Source organism: Odocoileus virginianus, chromosome 24 (assembly GCF_023699985.2).
Source record: "Odocoileus virginianus isolate 20LAN1187 ecotype Illinois chromosome 24, Ovbor_1.2, whole genome shotgun sequence".
Lineage (NCBI taxonomy): Eukaryota > Metazoa > Chordata > Mammalia > Artiodactyla > Cervidae > Odocoileus > Odocoileus virginianus.
In genome coordinates, this window is record NC_069697.1 from 21,652,785 (window position 1) to 21,674,261 (window position 21,477).

The 21,477-nt window shown below is 43.7% G+C and overlaps 1 long non-coding RNA gene across 1 annotated transcript; it reads left to right on the plus strand.

Moving 5' to 3' along the window:
- Positions 1–211: 211 nt before the first annotated feature.
- Positions 212–20,976, plus strand: LOC110129474 (uncharacterized). Its single transcript, XR_002311504.2, has 4 exons — positions 212–675; positions 15,276–15,353; positions 17,309–17,401; positions 20,243–20,976. It is a non-coding gene; the product is annotated as an uncharacterized lncRNA (long non-coding RNA).
- Positions 20,977–21,477: the final 501 nt, after the last annotated feature.

Sequence of the window (21,477 nt, forward strand, 5' to 3'; positions counted from 1 at the left end):
GGGGAACATCTGAGCAGACATCCAAAGAATGCAAGAGGGCTCTGGGGTAAAAGGATTCTAAGAAGAAGTAATTGGTGCAAAGGTCCTGGGGCAGGAGACTGGCTGGTGGATCAGAGGACTGCGTGTGGCTAAGACAGAAAGCAGTAGGAAAGATCAGGAAGGGATGGGGGTGGGATGCATTGACCTTGAGGGCTTTGTTACCTATAAGGACTTGTGCTTTTACTCCTGATTAAAAAAACCTCCATTTTCTCCTCCTTGTTCTAAGAACCTGGTCCCTCCTCCACCCCACACCCCCCCACCTCCCAATGCACACACACTGTTCTTCTCTCAGCTCCCTTGCAGCAGTGCCTCTCAAACTTGAGGGACATCAGATCCACCTAGGGGGTGTAACGTCAGATTGCTGGGGTCCACCGCCACCCCGAGTCTCTGTGGTGGGGCCTGAGAACCTGCCACTCTGACAGGATCCCAGGGAACGCCAGTGCTGCTGGTACAGCGCCCACACTTTGAGAACCACGGCGGTGGTGCAGCAGGCCCTCTCTTGCTTTTCCACTTATTTCCTCAGGAGTGCTTGCCTGGATTCCTGGACAGCACCGCCTGCATTGTTTGTGAGGCCCAAGGCAAAATGAAAATATAGACCCCCTTGTTCAGAAAGCAGGACAGAAAAGATGACTGAAGGTAAAGTGTAAAGCTTTTCCTTTTAAAATATTTTATTATTTATAAGATTTTATGAGTTTTCCTTGTTAATTGTTGGTTTATCTGGAATTTTGTATGAAGGTGGTGTTCTGTCAAATGGAACAATCTTTACATTTAATTCCTATTTCTAAACCCATGGATATTTGGTTTGCAACCCTACAACCATTTTCAAAACCAGAAATTCTTAATTATTTGAAGAGTTTTAAAAAGTCCCTGATTTGCTTTATTGCAGCATCAATGTGTATACCCTTATTTTGTAATAATTTACTGACAAGCTTTACTACCTGAATGCGCGAGTGTCCTGGCGCTCAGATTAGAGAGAGAGCATTTGTGCAGATGCCACAGGGCCAGGCTCCAGGGAGAAATGAGTAAGCCCGCCTCCCACCATGGGTCCCCGTGGTGGGCCCGGAACCCCTCCCCTCTCCTAGAGTTGCCTCTGCTGACCCCACCACTGCAGCTGCTGCTGGGGCTGCCACCGCCATCAACCAGCCTGGGTGCAGGTCCCAGGCAGGGCTGCCCTCGCTGCTCCAGGTCCTCTGGACAATCCCGGGTGTGCACATGCTCGCCAGGTGGCCCGGCCAGCTGCTGGGTGCTGCCCACTGCCATATGTTAGTGCGCTCCAGCCCTCACGTGTGTACAAGGGCCCTGGAACAGCGGCTCTGCCCATGCGCATGCTCCATTGTCCTTTCTGACCTCACAGGTTCAAACGTAGCATCGTTAAAAATTTCAAGACCCAGACAAGAGAGCATTAACCAAGCACGCTGTCCAGTCTGAGTACACCTTGTTTGCACACCCACAGAACTGGTCTTGCTCCTGGACTAAGTGACTTACCCTAGGTTTGCCCTTGGAGCATCTTATATTATTCTCTAGCAGTGGGTCATTCTAAATGATTTAATGTCTGTTTTCCCCGCTGGGCTTCCCAGGTGATGCTAGTGGTAAAGAACCCGCCTGCCAATGCAGGAGATGTAGGAGACGTGGTTTCGATCCCTGGGTCAGGAAGATCCCCTGGAAAAGAAAATGGCAACCCACTCCAGTATTCTTGCCTGGAGAATCCCATGGATAGTGAAGTCTGGAGGGCTATGGTCCATAGGGTCAAAAAGAGTTGGACACGACTGAAGTAATTGAGCACTCACTTAGCTTTTCCCAATAGACAGGACCAGCAAATTATGACCCGTTGGTCAAATCCTGCCAGCTGCCTGTTCTTGTAATGAAGCTTTATTGGAGCATATTGTCACTCAATTATTTTGGTATTGTCTATGGCTGCCTTCATATTATAAGGCAGAGATGAGTAATGCAACAAGGAATATTTGGCCCAGGAAGCCTAAAACATTTGCTGTCAGTCTTTTATAGCATTTTGCACTAGACTGTAAAATCCCTGAAGGTAAGGATGAGGTCTGTCCGGAACAATGCCAGGCATATAGAAAATGCTCAGTCAGTGCTCCTTGTTGAAAAAAATTATTAAAAAATGAATACAAAGAGAGCCTAGTATTCTTTAAAGTAATTTATCTTAAAGAAAACCATGTAAATTTTGTTTGATTTTTTCATAAAATAATTATGTGTAAAGTTATTTACCGCACTGTGAGATTGGCTCTCCAGGGAAATGTAAGGTGTTTGTCAAATACCCCTCTGACATGTTGCTGTACACTTCAGACTGAAGAAGCACAGGCATTGAAAATACATTATTCCTCAATCTATACTAGTTATTAAGCGAAGTGTGGGGCTAGCCATTATGACGGGAGTGATAATTCACACTTGTATCTCACCCAAGAGCCTTTTAGGGGCTATCAAGCAAAGGAGAAAAGACTCGCAAATACATACCATATGGATAAGCAACTATGATAAGTGACATTCAGTGCAGAAGGAAATTTCTGGATCAAGTGTTGTCATCTTTCAGAGTCAAGACTCTTTACTTTTGGCTGTGAAATCAGAAGTTTCTCACCAGCCATTCTATTTGGTCTCAGATTTGATCTCTGTCCTTCTTCCACTTTGCTGGGCATCACAAGGAGCTAACTCCTGCAAGCTCCATTTCCCTGGCTATCCTGCCAGCTGGTTCCAGCTCGATTCCATCAGTGGGAGGCTCCAGAGAAAGATCGTATAACTGGAGGAAGGAAGGAGTCAGGGTATTTCTCCTCACTTTCTGAGCCTGTACAATGAAAAAAACCAACAGAGTATTTTCACAGGGTTTCTATGAGAATTAAATGAGATAAGGCATGCAAAATGCTTATACCTTGTGTATAAAATAAACACTCAAGGAATAGAGCTGTTGTTGCTTTTAGCCTTGCTTAGGTAAGTGAGAAAGAACACAGTGATCAATTAGTGATGTCTGCCAAGAGTGAAGGGTTGGGCAGTCATGCTATGTGAGCAGAGTATTGACCAACCCTGATATCTTGAAGCTGTATTGTGGAGACAGAACTGAGACAAACTGGCAGATGGCTTGACAGACGGGTTACGTCTTGGGAGAAATCAAAGAACTGGAATGGTGATATCGAGAATAGATATAGGCAAGGAACGAAAAAGAGAAGGTTTGGGAGAGAGGATTATGACTTCATTTTTAGATAAGTTGTTGGGCTCTTTCCAATTACCAAAAAGCAAAAACCCCAAAACCAAAAAAGAATACGCTTAACACTGCAAGAGATGTGGGACTTTGATAAAAATACATGTGTGCAGTGAGTTAGCAAAGAAAACCGTCTCATTAGCCCACACACTCGGACCTCACGACAAGACCACAGCAATTCCAGCTACTGTATTCTGGTCTCCTTTTGAGAGGAAAAACCACTGTTCTTTGCTTGGTGATTCTTCCTTGCTCAGGACTCTCTTTCTGGTTCTATCTCGTTTTCCTCTTCTTGCCTCTGTGCTGTGGTTATATTCTTTGTGTCCTGCATTCAGGATGATCAGAGTGGATATTTACCGTTTAGCACAGGGCTTCATTAACTGGGTTGCATTCTCAGTTCAGGCCACCTCACAGTTTCCTTAAGTCTGGCCCATACTGATGTCTTTGGCTTGGCATAGCAGCCGTGGCCGGCATAGCGGTCACCTGACACAGAGTGTCAAGGTCCACCGTTCTCAGAAGGAGCTATGGAACCAGCAGTGGAACCAGAAGGTTTCCTGGTGTAGACATGGTGAGTGAGCTGGAGATGTCATTGAGATCTCCATGGAGCTGAAAAAGTCAAACTGGGTCATGGTTTAGAAAGGATTGAGGAGACTTGATTACTTCTGCTTTTATATATCTCATGCAAATTTGATCATACAAGATCAAAATCTGTCCAAGGTGCAAGGCAAAGAAGTCAGAAATTATTTATGAAAAAAAGATGGTTCTTCCAGTGGAACCCAGAAAGCTAGACAGTTTGCAGAGGAAGAGATTCTTACTGTTGTTTATAGGAACATCACTAATTTCTTAGAGGAACAACCTAGAAATTGGCTTGGAAGGGTGGGTGTGGTGAGGTTAGGGTTTTCTTACTGCCTTGAGACCAAAATAGTCTACACTTCAAGAAAACAAACATAACAACTCAACCCTCTGTGATTCTTCCCAGAACTCTTCAAATATGACACATCCATCACACCATTGGAACTTGAGGAGCCCAGAGCTTGCAACACACATATTCCAAGGATAAGTTGAACTAAGATCATGGCATCTGGTCCCATCACTTCATGGGAAATAGATGGGGAGACAGTGGAAACAGTGTCAGACTTAATTTTTTTGGACTCAAAAATCACTGCAGATGGTGATTGCAGCCATGAAATTAAAAGACACTTACTCCTTGGAAGGAAAGTTATGACCAACCTAGACAGCATATTAAAAAGCAGAGACATTACTTTGCCAACAAAGGGCCGTCTGGTCAAGGCTATGGTTTTTCAAGTGGTCATGTATGGATGTGAGAGTTGAACTGTGAGGAAAGCTGAGCACTGAAAAATTGGTGCTTTTGAACTGTGGTGTTGGAGAAGACTCTGGAGAGTCCCTTGGACTGCAAGGAGATCCAACCAGTCCATCCTGAAGGAGATCAGTCCTGGGTGTTCATTGGAAGGACTGATGCTGAAGCTGAAACTCCAATACTTTGGCCACCTCATGCAAAGAGTTGACTCATTGGAAAAGACCCTGATGCTGGGAGGGATTGGGGACAGGAGGAGAAGGGGATGACAGAGGATGAGATGGCTGGATGGCATCACCGGCTCGATGGGCATGAGTTTGAGTAAACTCTGGGAGTTGGTGATGGACAGGGAGGCCTGGCGTGCTGCGATTCATGGGGTCACAAAGAGTCGGACATGACTGAGCGACTGAACTGAACCCCAGGTGGGCTTGGATTTGACATTAGACATGGACTCCCTCCATGCCTCAGGTTTTTGGCTCACATTATGCCTTGATGTGAAAGAAAAAAAAAGGAAAACTTGCCAGGTTCTTTCTTGGAAGACTTGTATTGTTTCCCACTTTCCCATAAACAGAACTGGGCTGAGAAGGAAGTTTTGAGGAGTACTGAGATCACACTCCTGAACAGATGAGCTGGGTTCAAATCCTGATTCTCTTGTCATCAGCTGTGTAAGGTCGTGATATCTTCATGCTTCAGTTTCTTTATCTATAAGATGGGATGAATGACTAGTGTCCATCTCACAGGGTTTTGGGAGGATTAGTAAGCTATAAGTAGCTGGTGCACGGGCCCCCCTCGTGGCTCAGTGGTAAAGAATTCGCCTGCCAGTGCAGAAGATGCAGGTTCGATCCCTGAGTCAGGAAAATTTCCTAGAGAAAGAAGTGTCAACCCACTCCAGTATTCTTTTCTGGGAAATCCCATGGACAGAGGAGCCTGGTGGGCTGCAGTCCATGGGGTAGCAAAAGAGTTGGTCACAAGGTCACGATTTAGAGACTAAACAACAACAGCTGGTGCATGGCAAGTGCTTAATGGTGTTGGCGATTGTCAACACTCTGAACAGATGTAAGAAGAAACTTTTGAAGTCCACAGAAGGCTAGAGAGACACCACGTGGGGCCAGCTCCTCCCTAGGAAGGGAAACAGTCCTCCGTGTTGGTGGTGAGCAGTAATTATGATGGAAAAAACATTTTCCAAGGTCTGGAGCTGACGTGTACTCCTTGTGACATTTTAATCTCTGAGTAATAGATTCCATTTGCTTGCAGAGCCATGCTTTTCCAGTTTATTGCTTTTTCCTCTTCTGTCTCAAACCTGGATTCCTCCTCCCCTGGGCTCCAGTCTGTCTCCAGCAACCCTGAACTGTTTCTGGACAGTCCCTATTCCGGAGCCACGGTCTTTACTCCGCTCAGATAAGGAAGCCTCCAGCCCCAGCAAGGCACGCTGCCTTCCTTGAGGAAAGTGGAGGAGGCCTACTGTGTGCTGTCTCCATCATATCGCCTTTCACGCTCCCAGCAACCCTGTAAAGCTGGCAGTGAGATGGTCTCCACTGAAGGTGTAGCCGAGGGCTCTGTGCTTGAGGTTTGGAGTCAGCAAGCCCAGGCCTGGTGGTGTCACTCACATGTTCAGTGTGAAACCTTGGGCAAACTGCTTCACTCCTCTGAGGCTTGGTTTCCTCGTCTCTAAAATCAAAGGGACAATACTAATGCCAGCCTTAGAGGTTGTGGGGAAGATTGAATTAAAGAGTATGTTGTAAAATGTATGGTGTAGCACCTAGAGTAGGGGGATATGCTCAGTAAATGCTAATTACCAATGGTATTGTCTAGAATCGAAAAACCTAAGTTAAGGTAATTATGATTATTGTTATATTTTGCAGGTGAGAAAACCTCTTTACACCCACCTCTGAGTTTAGTGCTTTTCTCACGGTACACAGTCACTTGCTTCTTCAGGGCCAGGACTAACATTCTCCTGTCTTTTATAATAATAGACATTTTGGATGGGTGGCAAGACTACATTTCCCAGCATTCCTTTTGGCTGGACGTGGCCATGTAACTGTTTGGCCAGTAGAATGTGCATGGATATGTGATATGAAGGATATGAAGGATATGAAGCTTCCTGTTAGTTGTTAACAGGGAAGAGATTTGCTTTCCTTTGCACCTTTTTCTCTCGAATTGACTACACAGACTTTAACGTAAGAAGAATATAATCCTCTATCTTGTTTGAACCGTCGTATTGGGGATCTTTCTGTTACAGCAGTCAGAGTGACATAGAGAAAGAAGCAGGTGTGTCAACAGTAGTAGCATTGATAGAAACCAGGAGATCTGGATTTCCTGACCCTGACCCTCATGTGTCACTTGACCAAAGTATTCGTTTTGCTCCCACATCTGACAACATTTATTTTGCCAGCAACTGTACTAGACATTAGCAATATAGACATAAGTAAGACACAGCCTCAGAAATGATCCTACCTACTGTGGTCTTAGCAATGTTTTCCGTGTCAATCCTCGGGGAGAATATACTCCCTTGTAGAGGATATGGATTCAATTCTAGGTGCAGGCCAGGGGTCTTGAGTAGTTTCTCTGCTGGTTCTAAAGTTCTTGTAGATTCAAAATGGGCTCCAAATCTGTTCATTTAGTTAGAAAAATCACTGGTGCCTAGGTACTTACTAGTTGCAAATCCTTGGCAAGATGTCAAACTTCAGCTCCAATCATTCAGTGTCAAATAGAAATAATAGCACTTGGAAGATTAAAAAAAAAAACACATGCAAAGCATTTAGCACTGTATCTGACATTTGAGAAACACTTAACAAATGATGATAAAGGTATTAGGCTTGATTCTCTGCTGCTCATAAAGCAAGCTGTGGAATGAGCCAGCTAAGAAGGTCCTCTGAAGGGTAAGCATCAACTTTACCCTGACCCTCATAGGTGCTATAAGGCTCAAACAAAGCTGTGTTTGTTAAAACACTTTTTTAAAGGGTGATACGGTAGTGGAGTGAAGGCTTTGTCAGTATTCAAATCTGCAACTTTCTGCCCTATCTATGTTGGGCCCTCAGATTGTTCTCCTTGTCTGACAAGATCCCATCTGACAACTGCTGCTCCAATGCAATGCTGTATTGCCAATTCTGAGAGTTTATGTTACTGGCTGTTGAGTATCTAGTGTCTATGATCATGAACTCCTTATTGCAAAATTCAAACTTAAATTGAAGAAAGTAGGAGAAACCACTAGACCATTCAGGTATCACCTAAATCAAATCCCTTACGATTATACAGTGGAAGTGACAAATAGGTTCAAGCGATTAGGTCTGATAGAGTGCCTGATGAACTATGGATGGAAGTTCGTGACATTGTACAGGAGACAGGGATCAAGACCATCCTCATGGAAAAGAAATGCAAAAAAGCAAAATGGCTGTCTGAGGAGGCCTTACAAATAGCTGTGAAATGAAGAGAAGTGAAAAGCAAAGGAGAAAAGGAAAGATATTCCCATTTGAATGCAGAGTTCCAAAGAATAGCAAGGAGAGATAAGAAAGCCTTCCTCAGAGATCAATGCAAAGAAATAGAGGCAAACAACAGAATGGGAAAGACTAGAGATCTCTTCAAGAAAATTAGAGATACCAAGGGAACATTTCATGCAAAGATGGGCTCAATAAAGGACAGAAATGGCATGGACCTAACAGAAAAAGAAAATATTAAGAAGAGGTGGCAAGAATACACAGAAGAACTGTACAAAAAGATCTTCATGCCCCAGATAACCACGATGGTGTGATCACTAACCTAGAGCCAGACATCCTGGAATGTGAAGTCAAGTGGGCCTTAGAAAGTATCACTACGAACAAAGCTAGTGGAGGTGATGGAATTCCAGTTCAGCTATGTCAAATCCTGAAATACGATGCTGTGAAAGTGCTGCACTGAGTATGCCAGCAAATTTGGAAAACTCAGCAGTGGCCATGGGACTGGAAAAGGTCAGTTTTCGTTTCAATCCCAAAGAATGGCAATGCCAAAGAATGCTCAAACAACCACACAATTGCACTCATCTCACACCGTAGCAAAGTAATGCTCAAAATTCTCCAAGCCAGGCTTCAGCAATACGTGAACCATGAATTTCCAGATGTTCAAGCTGGATTTAGAAAAGGCAGAGGAATCAGAGATCAAATTGCCAACATCCACTGGATCATTGAAAAAGCAAGAGAGTTCCAAAAAAACATCTATTTCTGCTTTATTGACTACACCAAAGCCTTTGACTGTGTGGATCACCACAAACTGTGGAAAATTCTGAAAGAGATGGAAATACCAGACCAACTGACCTGCTTCTCAAGAAACCTGTATGCAGGTCAGGAAGCAACAGTTAGAACTGGACATGGACCAACAGACTGGTTCCAAATAGGAAAAGCAGTATGTCAAGGCTGTATATTGTCACCTTGCTTATTTAACTCATATGCAGAGTACATCATGAGAAACGCTGGGCTGGAAGAAGCACAAGCTGGAATCAAGAATGCCGGGAGAAATATCAAGAACCTCAGATATGCAGATGACACCACCCTTATGGCAGAAAGTGAAGAGGAACTAAAAAGCCTCTTGATGAAAGTGAAAGAGGAGAGTGAAAAAGTTGGCTTAAAGCTCAACATTCAGAAAACTAAGATCATGGCATCTGGTCCCATCACTTCATGGCAAATAGATGGGGAAACAGTGGAAGCAGTGGCTGACTTTATTTTTGGGGGCTCCAAAATCACTGCAGATGGTGACTGCAGCCATGAAATTAAAAGACACTTACTCCTTGGAAGGAAAGTTATGACCAACCTAGACAGCATATTAAAAAGCAGAGACATTACTTTGCCAACAAAGGGCCATCTGGTCAAGGCTATGGTTTTCCCAGTGGTCATGTATGGATGTGAGAGTTGGACTGTGAAGAATGCTGAGCGCTGAAGAATTGATGCTTTTGAACTGTGGTGTTGGAGAAGACACTTGAGAGCCCCTTGGACTGCAAGGAGAGCCAACCAGTCCATCCTAAAGGAGATCAGTCCTGGGTGTTCATTGGAAGGACTGATGCTGAAGCTGAAACTCCAATACTTTGACCACCTCATGCGAGGAGCTGACTCATTGGAAAAGACCCTGATGCTGGGAGGGATTGGGGGCAGGAGGAGAAGGGGACAAGAGAGAATGAGGTGGCTGGATGGCATCACCGACTCTATGGGCATGAGTTTGAGTGAACTCCAGGAGTTGCTGATGGACAGGGAGGCCTGGCGTGCTGCAATTCATGGGGTCGTAGAGTCAGACATGACTGAGCGACTGAACTGAACTGAACTGAACTGGTGACTCAGGTCATTGCTGAGGGTTGATCTGAATGCTAATATTGCAGCACCAATCCTCTTCCTGGGGATAGTTAGCCATCTACTTGCACAGGGTCTGCCCTGCCTGGAAATCTCCATGCCTGGCTTCAATCACCTTCAGAGCTCTTCTTGGTAAAAAGGGACAAACATACCTTGGGGTTTCTGATTTCCTCTAATCTGGGAAATGTGCCATTTCCACACCTCTCCTTGTCTTATCAGTACAATGCCCTAAAAAAAAACAGTAAAAACTGACTCACATTCAAAACAAATCTTATGGTTTTAACAATATGGAGATGTTGTTTTCTTTTTCCCTTGAGAGTAGAGATAAGACTAATTCTGGTTTTCCAGGAAGCGGGATGGAGGTTGAGTAAGGAGATGGGCCGAGAGCAAACCAAAGCCCCTGTGTCCTGCACCAACTACTCTGAGCTTGCAAAGGACTGCAAAGACATGCTTGAGATGATCCACAGGTGGGGGCCCAGTGAGGGCATTCAGAGGAGGCAGCGACCTCTGGCTAGTCCAGGAGTCCAGTGGCGATCCACCAGTGGAGGGAGTTTAGCTTCTTCCCTCGGAGTCCGAGACAGGGATGTTATGTAGTGTGCCAGTTTCTAGAACAGCTTACAGGGCTGATTTCTGTCTGTTTGAGAAGGATTTGAAATTCTGAGCCATCTTCATTATACACAAGCCAAACAATCTTTATTTCCTCACTTCTTTACCATTAAACTTTTTATCAATTAATACATACACACAGGGGGAAGAACTGAGAAGATAAGTTTATGATAAAGAGAAATAGGCTCATTTTCTACTTCTCTCTAGCCTGGCCTCTTTCTCCAGAAACCATTTCTCTTTTTCAATTTAAAAGTTGTAAAGTTTCTAGTGGTTGCCTCCACATTGAGAAATAATTTGCTTTACTGCCTATTCATGATTTATCAGCTTTACACTTTACACTGACTTCCTGTTAAGATATGAGTTTTGTTTTTTTAACCCCTCCTCTAGTCCCTCACCCTTCATACTTACATCACTATTTTGAGTTCCCAGATTTTGAAATTTAGAACACTAACTGAATTTCTGTTTATCTTATACACATTACCAATGGAAACCAGTTCTTGCTAAAGAGTCAGACTTTAGAAAAGCAAAGAAGAAGAGTTGTTCTGGGAATCTAAGGTGCAGGAATGAATGCACCATCTCTTTAGGGCATCGCCTGGTGTGAATTGGTGGGGATTCTTAATTTACCAGAAAGAGAAAGTCTGATTGGCTTACACTGGGCCACATGCTCACCCATTGGCTAAAGAGTGTTTACCCTGTGGATGAACAGTTTCACTCAGCCGGCTGGTTGTGGAGGGGAAATGACCCAAAAGGAACTTGAGGTGCTATTACTCATGGTATATGCTATAGACTCCTCGATTTATAAGATATCATATATTTCATGGTCACTCCTTCCTTCTTTTCACCTCTCTTTCCTTCTTACAAATCTCATTTGAATTTATAGTTTAACACTAACAATATTCATAATAGTTACAGTCATTTCTGTTCAGGCTTTGTCTTGCTGATTTAAAAATGGAAAATCATTAAACAGCCTTTATAGCATTATCTTTCTGGAGAGCAGCACGCGATGATTACATTCATCTCCTCACAGTTTTAAATTTTTCCTGGAATTTCTAATTGCCTTAATTTTTGTATGCTCTGCTTTTATAATTTCCTTATGCTCCTAAAATGTCTCCGGCACACTCTGTAATTTATGGAAGTTCTTTTCTCCCCAGAGCCGTCCTCTAGGAACTCTCCAATTACCTCCCTCCTCCCATGTAGACTCCCATGTAGCCTTCTGGGACTGATAATTAGCTGCTGTTTTTCCTTCCCTTTGGTTCTCCCTGGATCGTATAACTTCCTCTTTCTTGATTTAATTCCTAATTTGACTGGAGCATAGCTTCTCAAGCAACTCCCAGCTGAAGAATCCATAGGAAGTGAACTTTCTGAGGCCTGTCCTGTATAAAGACGGTTATTCTGCCATCATTATTTAATGACATTTTATCTGGGCGAGAGCTCAAGTCAAAGACCATTTCTCTTCAGTTTGAAAGATATTGTTCCATTTTCTTCCAGCACCCAGTGTTTCTGTGCCAGGCAGTTTCTTTCTTTCTCCTTTGCAGGTGACCATTTTCTCTCTCTGAAGCTATTAGCGTCTTAATTTTTGGTGTTCTGAAATTTCACAGAGATGTGCCTAGGAGGGGTCTTCTTAAATTCTCACCTTTCAGTACGTAAACTCTTGCCTTTTGTGTTGGAAAATTAATTTGTATTATTGCTATCTCTCCTACTCTCTCTCTTTCCTCTTGGGAACTCCTATTGGACAGATGATGGACTTTCTGCACGGACCCTCCTGATCTTTTTCTCTCAGAATTTTAGGGAATTCATACCAAGTGAAGGAGACGGTGGTGTCATGGAGTATGGCACAAATAGAGTTGGATGACTCACTCCACATATGTTCTAGTTCACCTTCCTCTGCTACAGTGACTGGATGAATAGAACCCCTTGTGGCTAGAGATTGAGTATGTGGTCTATGTTCTTCTAATTGGATGTGCTGGTACAAGCGGAGGCAGAAGTGATCAATGTGAGGTGGTAGTGGTACTTAGGAGGATAGAATCTTCTGACTGGGAGAGGGGTAGAGGTGTCTAGTGATTCTAGGTGGTAGTAGCCAAGCTTACATCCTCAGGTCTACACTGGCTAATCAGTGCTAAGGAGCAGCAGCTGTTCCCATGTGTCTCTCAAGCAGCTGGCATGGCCAAGCTCTTTCCTGGCTATTAAATTTAAGTAGGTAGCATTCCTGGTGGCTCAGGCGGTAAAGAATCTGCCTGCAATGTGGGAGACTTGGGTTAGATCCCTGGGTCGGGAAGATCCCCTGGAGGAGGGCATGGTAACCCACTCCAGTATTCTTGCCTGGAGAATCCCATGGACGGAGGAACCTGGTGAGTTACAGTCCACGGGGTCGCAAAGAGTCAGACACGACTGAGCAGCTAAGCGCGGCACAGCACAGGTAGCATTCAGACCTGGTTTTCCATCCCTCCCCCACATTCTGTGAGCCACCCAATGTCCTCTAACAGGTCACTTTCTGCTCCAACCTGCCAGAATGGGTTTTGTTGTTTGCATGTAGAAAACTTTACAAGAAGGCATGTTCTAGGTAGTATGGAAACAGAGGCGAAGAGGTCTTTTCCTTCCTGAAATGAAAGAAATGATTTCACAGAATGAATGCCTATACAGAGACTTTTAGAGTGAGTTGAAATTTATTGAATGGACAAAGATAAAAGGAGATTTCAGATAAAATCACAAAAGTGAATGAGCTAATATACAGTCATTCATTTATTTAATGTTCATGAATATATACTATGTTCTAGGTACTGGGCTAAATTCTTTGCATACAACAGTGAGAAATGTAACCATGATTCCTGCCCACAGGATGTTTATGTATTTCCAAATTGTGCATATAGATTATGTTACCCTGAAACAACTTAGATGTGGAGGTTACAATAAAGGAATTGTGTGTCCCTGTTCGCATTAAGTACTTGCCTCTTGGGCAGTAAAGAAGAATATACTTTCTTACCTGTGTTCCTATAAATAGTGGTGAGATAATTGTCAGAATACTGGGCTAATTTGGTTTTATCCAAGTGATTGTCCTTTTCTGAAGGATCATCTTATCTATCTTCCTTAATCAGTGTCTTAACTGATGTGTTTTGGTGCTGCAGAAAATCGGGGTTAGAGGAAGACAGAAATTGAAGAGAGAGATAAAAATATGCCTATGCCAAGGCTTATTATTCTGTGTCAGGTTTCATAGTGAAAACTATCCAACTGTGAAGCCTCAGAACCGCTCTAGATACCCACCATTATTTCAGTCTCTTGGCTTTGTTTCTTGGTCTCCAAATGACCAAGACTACTCATGGCATGACAAGCCCCTAGGGACAACATGTGATGGTTGGGGCTGATGCTTCTAGATCCAGGGAAATTTGCAGTCAATTTGCAGCCACCTCTGTGTGCCCAAGATCCGCTTTACCTAGATGGCTTCATGGCTTGGCTGGGTTTTCAATTCATTAATGACTAGAAAGGTAATGTCCCTTCCTGTTTCACAATGAGTTATTGTCTATAACAGCACCATCCCTACTTTTCTTTGGCTTTCTCTCTTCTGGAAATTGGCACAGTTCATTAATTAAATAATGAGAAATGGTAGGGATCCAATTTGCTATTGGCAATCCAAGAGGCAAATTCCAGATTCCAGTAGTCAGTTGCAGAATCAAATTTTCAGAGATTTCATTGCTAGGACATTTTGTGAAACCAATTTACCATAACAATAATAGTTAACATTTATAGGATGCTTTTTGAGTGCCAATAGCTATGATAAGCATTTGTATTCATTTACACCTTTAATCCTCACAACATCACCATGGCATAAGTGTTCTCAATGTTGCCATTTTAAGATGATGGGGTTGGGAGTGGTTAAGTGTAAATTGAGTCAGTTAATAAGTGGCAGAGGCAAGATGAGAACCTGGAGTAGTGAAATCTAAGGCCTGAGCTCTGATCCACTCTGCTATATTGTCCCCTGTGGAGAGTTGGCATTTTTATTCTGATTATTTTTCTCTATTGGACATCCTTCATCATCCCTGAAATAAGAGTTTGAACCAAATTAAGATTTACTTAAGCCAAAGATTTGATCAAATTATGAATTGACCTTAGTCAAATTAGTTTCACATGTAGGCATAGCTTAACCATGAAGCACTGGACGTTCTCTCTCTGACTGGTCTGACAGGCGTAAATTGCAAATTTTATGGCTCTAAAATAGTTTGAGTTTTAACTCAATAAATGAAAGAGAAAGCAGTAACACATTCCTGGAATTTAAATTGTAAGTATATCCTCTCTAAGTTACCATCAGGTTACAGGGTGATTTTTACAATGTTCACAGAAACTCATTGGTGTTGCTACTATTTTAACACATAAATTTATTTCCAAGATGTTTAAGTGGCATATTGCAGAAAGTCAGCTGGATTTTGATTCTTAAAAATCTGGCAATGATGGAAATGGTTTTTTGAATTTAAGTGAGAACATCCTCCCTGCTAAAACAGCACTCTGATTAGATTCATTTCTAGAACTGCATTACTCACACATGGAAATGGTATAAATTTGTTACTAAACGATCTGCAGATGGTAGGGTTTATTTTCCCCCAGTAAACACCAGAGGCTGTGATAGTGCACTTTAGAACAAATGGACTCATTTCTGCAGCCTTTTCATATTTTGCATAGCAATGTCCTGCTCATTGAACTGGGTCTCTAGTTCTTGAAAACAAAGGCTGTTTAACATTAGTGATTGCATCTTGAAAACAGAGAACTTGTTTTGTTGTAAAAGATGATTGCTTTTCTATCCTGTCCTATTCAGCAAGATAAGGACTGCCATAATTCCATGAAGAATAGAGAAACTACTGAAATGACAGAATCTTAAGAACTGAAAAGTACAGTAAGTGTCACTCTGCAGTCTCTGAGAGATGCTTATTTTTGCTGCTCTGGCTGAATAACTTCTACTGATAAGATCCTTACCACCCTGCTGAGATGACCAGTAAGAGTTTATTGAATGTGCCAGTCTCTGTGCTGGGTTCTGGGGATTAGGAGGCAAACAATACACCCATTACTGTCCTCCAGTCTCTGCCCTCATGGAGTCAGTGGTCTAGTAGGGAAAAGGCAAGTAAGCAAGCAGTTACGGTACATATGGGCTGTTTTAGTCACCTCCTATTCACCCTGTTGTTGAGGAGGGATTCCCAGGCTCAGGTTATGGGGATGGCTGAATATGTGACCGGCAGCACTGGACAGCTGAGACGAATAGCAGTTTAGCAACCACATATCCTCATGGCGGGGTGGGTGGGGATTGGGGAAGATACCACACACCATACAAAGATGGCTCTCAGGAGCCAAGTGGAACCATCAGGGTCTGTGAGAGGCAGGCTTGTAGCATCAAGAGGGTGAGGAGGCCCCTGGTTCCCGCAGGAGGATGTGATTGGCATGTTTGAATAGTTTGTGAGCCGGCAGGAAAATGAAACCGCTCAAGGATAAGTAGGAACTGCACCTGGTTGGGGGGTGGGGGGCGCGGATAAAGAGGGCTATTTAACTAGGGAGGTTATCCATCCACAAGAGCAGAGTGGGGAGGGGATCTTGCCCTTATGCCCTTTGAGGCAGGTAATAATACTGAGTGTCAAACTTAGTTCTTACACCATAGGGGATTCTATGGAGGGACAATTAAAATATGATTTGCCGATGGGGCCTAGGCAGAGGAGATTGGGGCTGACATTCCTAAGAAAGAGAACATTTAAACAGAGACCCAAAGAATGAATTGGAAGTAGACATTCCCAAAGGTGGGTTTTCAACTAGAGCAGAGAGGTGAGAGAGAGCCCAGATTGTGCATATGAGGGGGTGGGGTGGGGAGAGGCAGACTGAGAGAAGTTAGCCTCCCAGATTCTCCCTGCAGGCTTGCAGGTGGGGAAGAAGAGAGAGAGGGAAGGGGAGCCTCATCAGGGCCCAGTCATGTAGAGCCTACCTGTCCACAGCATCAGACAGGTGACCTCTATGAGCCGGAGGAAGGGCTCATGGCAGCTATGGCACAGACTGGGAGGACTTGGAAACAAAGCCCCAATCCACATGGGAGGCCCCTTCCATGTGGGGACCCGTGCCCAGCATTACCAGGTACCCCGATTTTTTTCCAGAGAAGCCATACGTTTGTATGACAAAGCTTTGTAGACAAAGCTTTCGAATTATCGACACTGGCTCTACTGGAAATTTATAAAAAAAAAAAAAAAAAAAAGCACTGCGCAAGCCAAGCAAAACCTATCATCCCACAGGCTAGTGGTGTGTAATCTCTAAGAAAAAACTTGAAAGCCACGAGAAAGAGTTGAGGGTTTACCCTAAGAGCCATGGGAGGTTTAGGAGCAATGGGGATCTACTGCATAGCTTCATAAGGGGCCAGGACAGGATCACATCTGTATGTTAGAAGGATGGCACCTATTGAAGACCAGGCGGGACACTAAGATGGCAGTGTCTCTGTCTGACCTGGGGAAGTGACTGTAAAGATTGAGGAAAGTTGTCTTCATTCCAGAATCATGTAGGAGGTAGGAGTGATAGGACACAGATGTCTTGGGGAGGGTGGGGGAAAGGAGTCAGATCTTTGACTTATCACAGTATCAGGCAGTCTGTTAGAAATCTCCTTCTTGCAACTTCTGTTTGTTGAAGGCCATCAGGACTCATCCTGAGTCCTTTCCTCATTATTCCATATGTAGGGGCTGAGGTGGATAATAATTGAGAGTGTGAAAAGTGCAGAGTTCTTTATGCCTAGCACTTTGAAACCAGAATGAATATGATTGGTGGGGAGCAATAAATTTACTTGCTGAGCCAGGCTAATATTTAATCGAATTTTTGTTTTCGGAGTTTTCATAAAGTGATGCAGGAGCCAAGCCACCCCTCAGAGGCGTGCTGGGTGCGATGGGGATTCCAGACAATGATTAGAAACATGCAAAGCAGGTAATTCACTTGGATGGTTATTCAAATTTCTTATCAGAAGTTTATATCAAACTGAGTGAGGGGGGTAGGTTCTCTGCCTGAGACTGAACATGACTAATTTAGCCATTTCTCTACATTCCAGAGAGATGAGAATTTAACACAACCCCCTCCTCTTGATAAATTCCCTTGGTATAATTTAGATTTTACCCTCAGATACAAATGTGTAAGTTGTTTTAGCCTCCCAAGTATAGACAAGTAAGGGAGTCAGCATCCTGCTTGTATAAAGGAGGCAAGTGCCTTAAACATACCTGCAAACTCCCAAACTGTGAACAACAAAAACTAGTTTAGCAGACACAAACAGTAGGCCTATGCAAAGAAGATTCTTGGAGGTTTTCTAGAAAAGCTGGATCCCAGGTATGTATGGAAGATGAGAAAGGCAGAAGGATAGTCCAGAGAACACAGGAGATCCTCAGCTTGTCCCAGGTCTAGCAGGAAAATCAAACACATGCCAGTGGGAACTCTTTCATCCTCCAAATGAAATGGAATAAACCCTGGATGCTGACTATTTTTTGGTCTTTCTTATTCTATTGTGTTGTTTTTTCTTAACAAAACACATTTATTGTAGAAGATTAGAAAATAGTTCATTGTGAAAAAATTACAAAAGTAGACACATAGAAAAAGAAAGAGAGAAGGAAGTAAGGAAGGAAAGGAGGAAGGAAAGGATTTGAGAGACTGGAGAGAGGAGAGCACTAGTAATTCCAACACCCAGAGGTAACCTCAGTGAACATTGGATGTATATCTTTTCAGTGTTTTTTTCAGTGGATCCATGTATTATTAATTTTTTTCCAAGAGTGGAGTTCTACTCTTAATAGAGTATAAGAATATCAGTCAACCTGCCTAGGTAATTTGATTTATATCATAAACTTGCATTCTCTTGGGGGAGCAGGAATAGAAATATAATCTCAGTTCAAAAATGTCCTCACTTCCTCCAGTGCTTAGTCACCAGTCCACGCAGGGCACTGTTGAGTCCTTTCTTATTCAAACTGCTGATCCTCCAGACCCCCATCCTTTTAACTATGTTTGTTTCCTTCTTGAGTCACACTCAGCTGCAAGAAACTTAGTGAGTGTGTCCACGGGCCCTATTAATTGCATGTCACTCTCAGACACAGAGGACAATTCACCAGGGCCCAGGACATGCTCCCTGGTTATGTAAAGCCTTCCCACACACACACACATCTCTGGGCCGTTTCTTTCTCTGGCTTTTTACCACCTGCCCAGCCTGTGCCTGAGAAGAAAATGCAGGTTCCTCTTTCCCAGAGTTCTGCAAATGCCCAAGGAATTGTGATTTCCCCGCTTAGTTGACACCTCCACCCCGCATCTGAAGAACATTCAGAAGGAGATTTCCTCCTTCTCATGGGATCTTCCAAATCTGTTATTCATGCTCTGAATTTTTGTTGTCACTATTGTTCCTTTTAAGGACTTTCAAAAGGAAAAGTCAGGAGAGGGTCCCATTTTCTCTCATCTGCTGTTCAATACCCATCACTCTGGCAAAAACTTCAAATGGCCTCGTTTGAGGCGTTAAAGTGTTACTCAGTTGGGACCGACTCTTTGTGACCCCACGGACTGTAGCCCAACAGGCTCCTCTGTCCATGGAATTGTCCAGGCAAGAATACTGGAGTGAGCTACTATTTCATTTGAAGAGTAGAAGGGATGAAATATCAGGAAAGTGGAAGGAATGCCAGATAGAATTTTAGAGCGAGGTCCCTCCACTGTGCTTACAGGAACTTAGGTTCCAATTCTTCCAAGCAGGCTGGGAGGGAACAACCTGGGGGACAGCTTTCTAAGAGGAGGTGTGGGGAGGAGGGTCAGTCCCTTGGCTATTCTTTATACCTGTGGTCCATGAGCTTGCCCATCTGGATGTAAACTCACAGGGGACTTCCTTGGTCCTGGTCCTTGGCCCCTGGAGCCCAGAGCAAAGGTATCCATCCAGGAAGAGCTGAGTTTTCTTTCCTCACCTCTCACCTGCACTATGGGGGCACGGGGGAAGTCCTTGAAGGCATATAATCTCCTGGAGAGAAATGCACTTTCCAACACTAATGTAAATATGATTCATGCAATTCCCACAGCCAGGCTCCTTTTAAGTCCCTAATTCGGAAACACAGGCTGGAGGTTCTTACTTATCCTCCATCCCAGAAGGAGACCCTGAGCTGGGCTTGGTCCTGCTCCAGCATCTGAAGTAGAAACCACAGCCTTGAGATGATGCCAAGGCAGCCAATTAAGAAGGTGTTGATGACACTTCCCAGAAACATTTTTCTAGATGTTTAACTTTGACCAAAAGTTTAAGCTTCTAATAAACCCCAGGAACCTCACATTTTCCAGGGAATAGTGCCTGGACTCTTAAAAACTTCCAAGAATCTCCGATTCTCAGAAGGCTTTACAGCCTTCAAACTCACCCACCCATTCAACCTTTCTGGACAAAAACAAAGGCAGTGAAGACCATATTTTCTCTGATTCCCAGCGAGTTTAGATGACTAAAGTCAGATAAGAAGCCCGGTGCCAATTAAGCCACCACTTAGGCTTTGGGAAGTGAAGTCTGGCCTCGCTGACCCTGCCCTCGGCCGCTGGGTAGCACAGGATTGGCAATGACAGCGACAGCAGCATCTGTCAGCCCAAGAGCCTGGGCTGGTGCTGGCCAGGCCTGGTTCCCTTCATCCGGAATTTTCTGTGTCCTTGCTTCACTCTGTCTTATTCAAAATGACCACAGGCTAGCTCTTGACATCTGAATGTATATGACCATCAACCCAGCAATCTTATTGGATGCCCTGCAAGTGGATGTTCATCTCTTCCATCTCCATCTTACAGATGAGAAAAGTCTCAGAGGAGCCAAGGGATTCATAAACCAGCAGACTTGAGCCTGGGTTCTGACCCACATTTGGATTTCTCAAGAGTAGGTGGGAACAAGAGAAGATCTCACAACATCAATCTCCCCAGACCCTGGGGTGATCTGGGAAGTGCAAGAAGAGGGGCCAGATTGAGTGGGAGCCCAGGGGAAACAGACATTGAGGGTCTTGGGATAGCAATTTTTTAAATCAAGTTGTGCAGAAGTAATTGAATAATTTTACAACTGGTACAGCAAACCTGGTATGTAACAGCAAATATGAACCCTGGTCATAAACACATTAACTGAGATATCCAGTGGTTGGCTAAAAGTGAGAGGGATCCACTCTCTGGGTATGGAGTGGAAGGACTAACAAGATGGTCCATGAGACCATCAGAATGTGAGGAAGGGAAGGGCATCTCAAGGCATTTCAAGGAGACTGGAGGGCAGCAAGCAGCAGGATCTGCAAACTGTTGTGGGGTCCACGGTTGGGGCACCAGGGACCTGAAACTGGAGGGACACACAGAGACTTGGCCCATGACATCTTGACTGGGGAATTCTGATATAACATTCTTATGTTTTAGACAGGTGGACATTTGTGGGTTGTTGTTTCTTGACTCAAAAGCACAAATTATTAAACTTTCAAAAAAAATTTTAAACTTAGTATTCTTTAAAACAGACGTCTTCATTCCATCATACTCTCCACTGCATCTTTGGTGCCTCCTATGCCGCTAAGCATGCTCCCCAGTCCTCACTGGTGCTGTCTCACTCCATCATCTCACCTCCCAACAATCTTGCTGGAACTGGGTCCCCTTTTAAAACCTCAGACTGCTTAGTCTGAGGCACCAGACTCCTGCCTGCCTATTCCCAGACCCCTCTCTCCCCATGGGCTGGAGGCTGCTCTCCTTCTTCAACCATGGGTGGTGGATTTGCTGTGAATAAAGTTGTCATGCCACAAATTCCTACCTGCTTTGAATATACCTTCCTTTTATACCTTTATCTAATACCTTTAAATAATATGTATATCTTTTATATAATGCATTTTAATAATAATATATATATACCTTTTTTATGATATCTTTTAATAATATCTTCCTTCACCTGGGTTCCCACTGCCTCATTCAATCCACTGAATTGGAGCCCATTATACACCGGCTCCTGCAGGAAGCACACCAGGGGTCAACATGGATACCATAAAATATGCTTCCCGTCATTCCCC